The following is a 7,500-nucleotide window of genomic DNA, read 5'->3' on the forward strand; positions in this document are numbered from 1 at the left end:
ACACATGCCGCTTATCTAGCAAAATATGTTTTATATCTATATAAAATAAATTACTTGCCCATACACATACTAGCATGCACGCATACAGGTATATATATATATATATATATATATATATATATATATATATATATATATATATATATATATACAGATATATATATATATATATATATATATATATATATATATATATAGAGAGAGAGAGAGAGAGAGAGAGAGAGAGAGAGATATACATACATATATATATACATATATATATATATGTATGCATGTATGTGTGTGTGTATGTATGTATGTATGTATATATAGATGTATATAATATATATACGAGTGCGTGTGTTTGTGGTGGGTATGTGTATGTTCATATATACGTCATAAGTCTTTTTATCGTGTAGATTATTTAAAGTGTTGTGACCAACAGTTTCAATTTCTTTCAAAGAAACTCGTCTGATGTCTGAGTTAGTGTCGGCTGCTTTAAGCGAGTTATGTAATTACCAAGCAGAAACATATATAATATAGCAAGCCGTTCTCTTCCTTTCAATTTTAGATTTTTCATTCATTCATCTTTCATTAATTTTTTCTCTTTTTACGAGTTTTTTTTTTTTCCTTTGTCTTTTTACCATCTCCGAAATTTTTTTCTTACAAATTTTTCGGTTGCTTCATCTTTATCCTAATCGTTTTGGGGTTCTTTATATTTTCCACCATCCCCTTATTATTATCCCCTCCTATTCCTTCTCCCCACGCTTATTTTCTTTCTATGTTTCTACCCACCGCCAACCACACTTCGTGCCTAATTTTAGTCCAAATCATTTGCCGCTTTAATCTCATTTAGATTGAACAAGTCTTGTCCACTTTAGTTTTCTTAATCACTAGAAGCTGGTGTTTCACGATAATGTTGTGTGATAAAGATATTTTGAATCTATTGAAAGTCGGTTCAATAATTGATTGATTGATTCGTTATGGCGCACATTAGTTAGTAGATTATCATCCACCAAGCAAACTGCCAGAGACACAAGGCAAACCAAGGCAAGGTAAAACTCAGAGAATGCGCTCTTGCTCGCTGCCTTGCTTCATTAGTCAGTTCAAATTTAACAAGCCGCCATTGAAATGAAATAAAAGAAGTTCTTTCAACTAAGATGGACACGACGTGAAAAAGAGTCTATAACGCTTAGAAGAGAAGACGAGAAAATGGCGTCTCAAGCTGTCAATCAGAATCTGATTTTTCACCATTTTAGAGATTATAATTTTTTAAATTTTTCTTTTTTAATCTCTTTTTTGCGTTTAATCATAATAAAATCTTAAAAAGATAAACTAGTATAATCGAAAATGAAGTCACCAAAGAAAAAAACACAAAGCGAGCGGGAGAAATAACTGCTAAGCGTTATGGCTGCATTAATAGGGCTGGTTTTTACAAAAAGGTTTAGCTCCTTCGTTGCAGAGGCGAGGTGGCCCAAGTGATGAGGTAATTTGCAAGTAAAATGTATCGAGTGTCACAATTAACCAAAGGAAGACAACTTAGAATTCATGGTTTTTATTTTTTTATTCAACCGTTTGAGTTTGTTTTTTTTTTTCTTTGCTAAGTTTTTCCTTTCGTTACTCAGCAACGCATGTACTAACGTTTGAGACCAATTTATATTCTGTATTGAATGTCTTGTGACCAAATACATTCAACCGAAAGGAGGACGTTGATGTTGTGATGTTCACGCTTTTGGCAAACACCATCAGTGACTCGGTCGGAATTCTGTAGCTCACTCGGCTTTTCGAGTTATGGACTACAAGCATATTGATTGGTTTCTTACTATGACACAAACTCTCACAGATCTGAAATGGATCGAATGACTCCATGCTATCGATCACAATATATATTCCAGATAGCTATCATATCGATTCTCGAATAGATTTGAAAGGTAAGCACTGCCTTGGTAGGATTCGAAATCTGAACTTATTGAAGTGAATCTAAATTTAGTTTGCATCTGCTGTATTAGATAAGACGCAACTGGCAACAACACAAACGTGCTGTGTTTGTTTAGGAAACAGGATAACTTCTTCGCGGTTATTTGAGATTTTTGAAATAGCAGCCAAGTATCTGTGCAGTCACACACAACCGTCTTTATGAAGTAAAGATAAATGATGTCAAGTAAGACATCATGAACGCAAACACATTATATACGTTTAGCAAAGAAAACTCTGCGTGGTTGCTCGACGTGTTAGAATAGCAACCAAATCTCCATAAAATCAACTTTCTTTTCTCTTTTTAATAATATACTTGGACAATATAATTCCAACACCACTATGCCTGGAAAATAAAATATGGCTGGTCATGGTTGATGCACCTTTGATCGTAGGTTTTACCCGATCAGAACTGACCTGGCGCTAATCAACAAACATCAACACCCTTCGTACGTTATGTGTTTCAAAACACGTTGTTTGGGGCTGAAATTTGCGCAGAAATTAACATAACACAACCAGCTGCTTTCTAGTATGTAATTCTAATTTGATTGTATCATATTTCTGAATTCATATCTCGCCAGTGTTTGGCCCGCCATTGTCTTTCATCTCTCGTCTCTGCCACGTCGATAATACAAGTACAAATAAGTCACACAATGCAGTCGATTAAATCGAGTATATAATCGCCCGACCACGTTCCTCCGTAGAATAACGTAAATATTGTCTAGGAATCAAATCAATACTTCATACAATAATAGCCATGAAGTGCCGTCACATAAATGGTAAGCTGCTGGCGAAATAAATTAGGCGCGGGTATGGCTGTGCGTTTAGAATCTCGTTTTCCAGTCACATGTAGAGTTTCGATTCTTTTGCACGGTGTTGTGGGCCAACTTTTTATTATTTTTTTTTTACCATAGGTTCAGATTAACCACTATACTGTAGGTGAAATTTTGCAGGAGGAAACAACGCGAAATCACGGCCATATTTCATATATACATACATATATATACATACATATAATATATATATATATATATATATATATATATATATATATATATATATATATATACGGTTCTGTTTAAAGTGACCTAAAAGTGGGGAATATGTTAGTTAGGTCAAAGCGAAAACAGGAAGAGGAATAAAGGAAGGGGGAAAAGGAAGAGGAAAAAGAGAGAGAGAAAGAGTTACACGTTTAAATATTTCTGATTAAGGAACTGAAAACAAGTAGGGGAAACTTCAGAGTAAGGGGCCACTCGATCAGCATAGATAACTATTAAGCGCTCATACACATGCACGCACTCACACAAACGATCGGGTGCTGAAAAGTTCCTGGCTTTGGATAAAAGAAAATACAGGAGGATCAGTTAATTATGATTTCAACCAACACATTCCCTTCTCGGATTCACACACTTATTGTTGCAGTCCTTCAGGTTTTCTAAGCCCTGTAAAAAAGACTCGGAAGTTTGGGTTTCCAACCAGGCCTTGCGTGATACTTTTAAAGCCAAGAACTTTTCAGCACCCCTTCGTACATACACGTTCATGCGCGCACACACATTTCCATGTATGTGTAAGCTTCGTTTTTTTTCTTTTCTCTCTCTCTCTCTCTCTCTCTCCCTCTCTCTCTTTCTCTCTTTCTCACAACTACAACGCTAAGAATAAAACTATGCCTTGGCACATAGTGCTTTACAATAATTGTTCGGCATCGACTAACAGGCACTTGCTTGATGATACTCACTTTCAGGAATGTAACGAATCAGTGATTGTCCAATAGAAAACCTGTAACAACGACTCCATTGTTCATCAATTATAGAATATAAAATAAAAATACTTGAATATGAGAAGTGAATTTGTAAATTAATTTCGAAACAAATTTGTAAAGAATCCAATTCCATGACCAAGATTTATGTCAAAGATCTTCATGCAACGAAGTTCCATTATCCTATATTTTTCAGACATAATTGGTAGTTAGTTTTTTACCAACTGAAGCTAGATTAAAGTCATTCCAACGTGAGCACCACATCATTTTTAAAGAAATGTAGAACTACATATCTCATATGTTCTTTTCTTCTTTAAGGCGGTAGGATGTGATTCAAGGGAAATTCAGCTGCTATTTCTAGCAGGATAAGCGAATACATAGAGTCATCTACATTAGATGTGTATAATATGCAAAAAGAAAACGAAATGAAACCAACATTTGACATTGGTATCACCATTGCTGCATAGCAAATTATTAAACCATTAGCGATTCCAGATTTCAAGATCAGTTCAAAGCACAAGCTGACAGCAGGGATCGAAACCAAGTGAATGCGCATTGATATACGAAGCCAGCGTACATTATTATCAACAGTCTACTCACACACACACACACATACACACGCATATACACACACATGCACGTATACTCACACACATATATGCGTGATTCTCCACCGATTTCGACATAGATTCAGTTGTTTGATTTGCTGATTTACCTAGTCTTTAAATTACCGTACAGGTGGCTGAATATTCCACAGACAATGTACGCAGTACTTTTCCATCCAATAATTTTTTTTAATCCATATCTTCATTTATGTATTTTATTTACTCTTCTGTATAAATTAAGAAAACCATGAACAGACTAAAAACAGCTTCTAATCTCCCGCTAATAAAGTTTAGTGGAATTTTTAAAACTAAATGTATTTGCTATTAAATATTTTGGCTGATTCTGTGTATTAAAAGAACTTAATAATGGTTAGTAGATCATTGAAAATCAATTATTTCTTTTATATTAGTAATCTTTTGAAAATTGACTTCAATATTTTATCTCTTAATCTGATCGTCTGTTTCATTGAAATATATATTTTCAGTTACTGAATAGTCTTCACTAGAATATAAAGGTGATTCCATACGACCTATTCATACAAATATATAATTTAGAGAAATATGACCCGTACGCAACAAATACAATCTTTGTGTATTTGTATTGTTTGGAAACTGATAAGTTTTACATGATGATAGATTTGGCTGAGATCATGGAGGATTAAATTTTGATAGTATATCTATTGATTCTTCAAATATTTCTCACCTTTACCTAAATATGTTTTTCCTAACAGACTTTTCCTTGAGTGATTTTCGAATCTAATCTTTATAATTTCTTTTTGGAATCTCTTTCTTGTTAATTTCATCTACTTTATGGTTTCTATTACAATATTCCTTATAACCCGGTATTGAATTCATTGTTATTTGTTTTGTTTTCTTTATATTTTCAGATAATACTTATTTAAAACAGTAATCTTTCAATTGTTTTACTTTTTATTCTTTTTTGTTTTTATCGTGACTTCTTTTTCTTGGCTCAAATAAATCTTGATTAGATAAAATATCAGTAAACAAAAAAGCATTTGTCTATGGAATTTCTGAAACAGAATCACAAGATGCTGCTCTCCACCATTCTGCAGAACATATTGTAAAATCTTAATATGACATCAATTTAATATTTTTATTATGTTCAAAATTCCAAGTAGCTCCATTGTCTGAATTTGACTCCAGTTGATTATACAACCTCATTGAATGATATTATATTTTGTTTTCTCGTTTCATATTTTTTATCATTCTTAAAGGATTTGAATTCTTCTTTCATGGTGTTTACTAACCTCTTTTGTGTATTTCAATTAATCAAGTTGCAATTTTCACTTTCAAAATCTTCCTTCAATAAACGGATATGAATTAACAGCGCTTTTCAAAAAAAAAATTAATTCTGCGTAGATCTTTTTGTTTGCTTTTTTTTTTAATTTTTTCAGTTTTTCGTATTTGAGTCGGAACTTCTTCAAAAGTTTATAGTCGTATCTCTACGAATTTATATCCTACCTTTAAACTTTAGCATTTATACTACGCTTATTATGTAAGTCTTAGCGTTATATATAAAACGACTGTTTGTTTTTAATGATTATTTTCTCAGCGAGTACTTAAGACAAATTTCTCAATTCAATCTTATCGTAACAAAATACCAGGAATCGTTTCTTTTAAATATATTATATTGCATCAATAACTAATATTTTCGGGTTTGTACATATTATAGCTGACTTTTTATCATTTTGTACTTTTTATCCACATGAATAACTTCTATTTTCTTACAGCAAAAAGGAATCAACATATCTTTTATATAGTAACATGCAAAAAAAGAAAACATGTGATATTGTCATGTCGAATACACACGAGAACCAAGACAGTTGGCATTAACGAAGTTTTAACGTTGGTAAACAGTAGGCTCCTTTTCCATATGACCACTGTTCAGAGGAAGGCAAATGTAGTATGTGAGACATAAGCTCTTTTAATTAATTCTTTGGAAATTCTTTAATAAACATCGAAGGAAGTGGTTTCAAGAATTTATGAATCCTTATCTTTTGCTCAAAATTACAAAAGGATTCTGTTCGAATGTCATACTTCTATGAGACACAAGGATCACACCTTCCGAAGTAATTAATGAACGGGAGGGAGTTTTCTTTTATGGAGCGTTTGAACAGAGGATTCTATGGCAGTTCAGGATATCATCGTTTAAGCTTCAGATATGTCTGGGCAAGCGTCTGAAGTTATAAATATGTCCCAAAAATCTTTTTTATAAAGGGATTTTCAGTAAGCCATACACAGCTTTTTGTTTCGCAGTTATTTGTTAAATCTTTAACTTCCATTGAGAAGCAAGAAGTGAGGTATTAAGATGATTTGTACAATAGGTTATTTCTGTTTGCATTTGCTTTGAAAGCTACCAGTATTTCGGTACACCAATAGCTCAACTTTTATGTGTTTGAATTAAAGATTGTAGATCTCTACACAGAAATGCTTATTTATATGATTTAGAAATGAAATCATGGCAACGATAGCATTAACATTTAAACTATATAGTGGATTATATCACATGATATTTTGTTCCCTATTTTTGCGTTTATGAGTATTTAATGTTGTTCTGTATATAATGTATACCTTTGAAGCTACTCTAATTTACTGTGCCATTGCTAAATTGAGCAGTATGAAAATAAGGTATTCAATTACTAATATTATTAAATATGCTTTTATAGGTTTTTATAGAATTATTTGAATCTATATTAGGTTTATATTAAGGGGTATTTTTATCGGTTCGTAAATCTGGAATTACATCTAAGAAATTAACAATATTTGATTTGTATTCACGGTAGTGTTTAAATGAAATCTTTTGAATACGTTGGTGAAGTCCTTCCAAACAGCATCCAATATATGGCCATTCATAGATCACAAAAGGAATGCTTCATAGTCCTGTGAGAGACCGAACTCTACGGAATAGATTTCTTCCGAATTATGTCTAAGAAACATATCAATTCAGAAACCTCAGCTTCATTGTGCTTTCTCGTTGGTCTCTCAAATAACTCCTGGTCATTAAATTTATCCCTACCGAGAAAAAAAAATAATCTTAAAATAACAAAGATTTTCCAGCATGTATAATAAATATCAATGCCTGAATTGCTGACTGGAATAAAACCAATGCTGTTTTCTGAAGCTTTTTCATGAAGGTTTCAGTTATGTATGGACAGAATTCTTCCA

Source organism: Octopus bimaculoides, chromosome 13 (genome assembly GCF_046866305.1).
Source record: "Octopus bimaculoides isolate indiv1 chromosome 13, ASM4686630v1, whole genome shotgun sequence".
Classification (NCBI taxonomy): domain Eukaryota; kingdom Metazoa; phylum Mollusca; class Cephalopoda; order Octopoda; family Octopodidae; genus Octopus; species Octopus bimaculoides.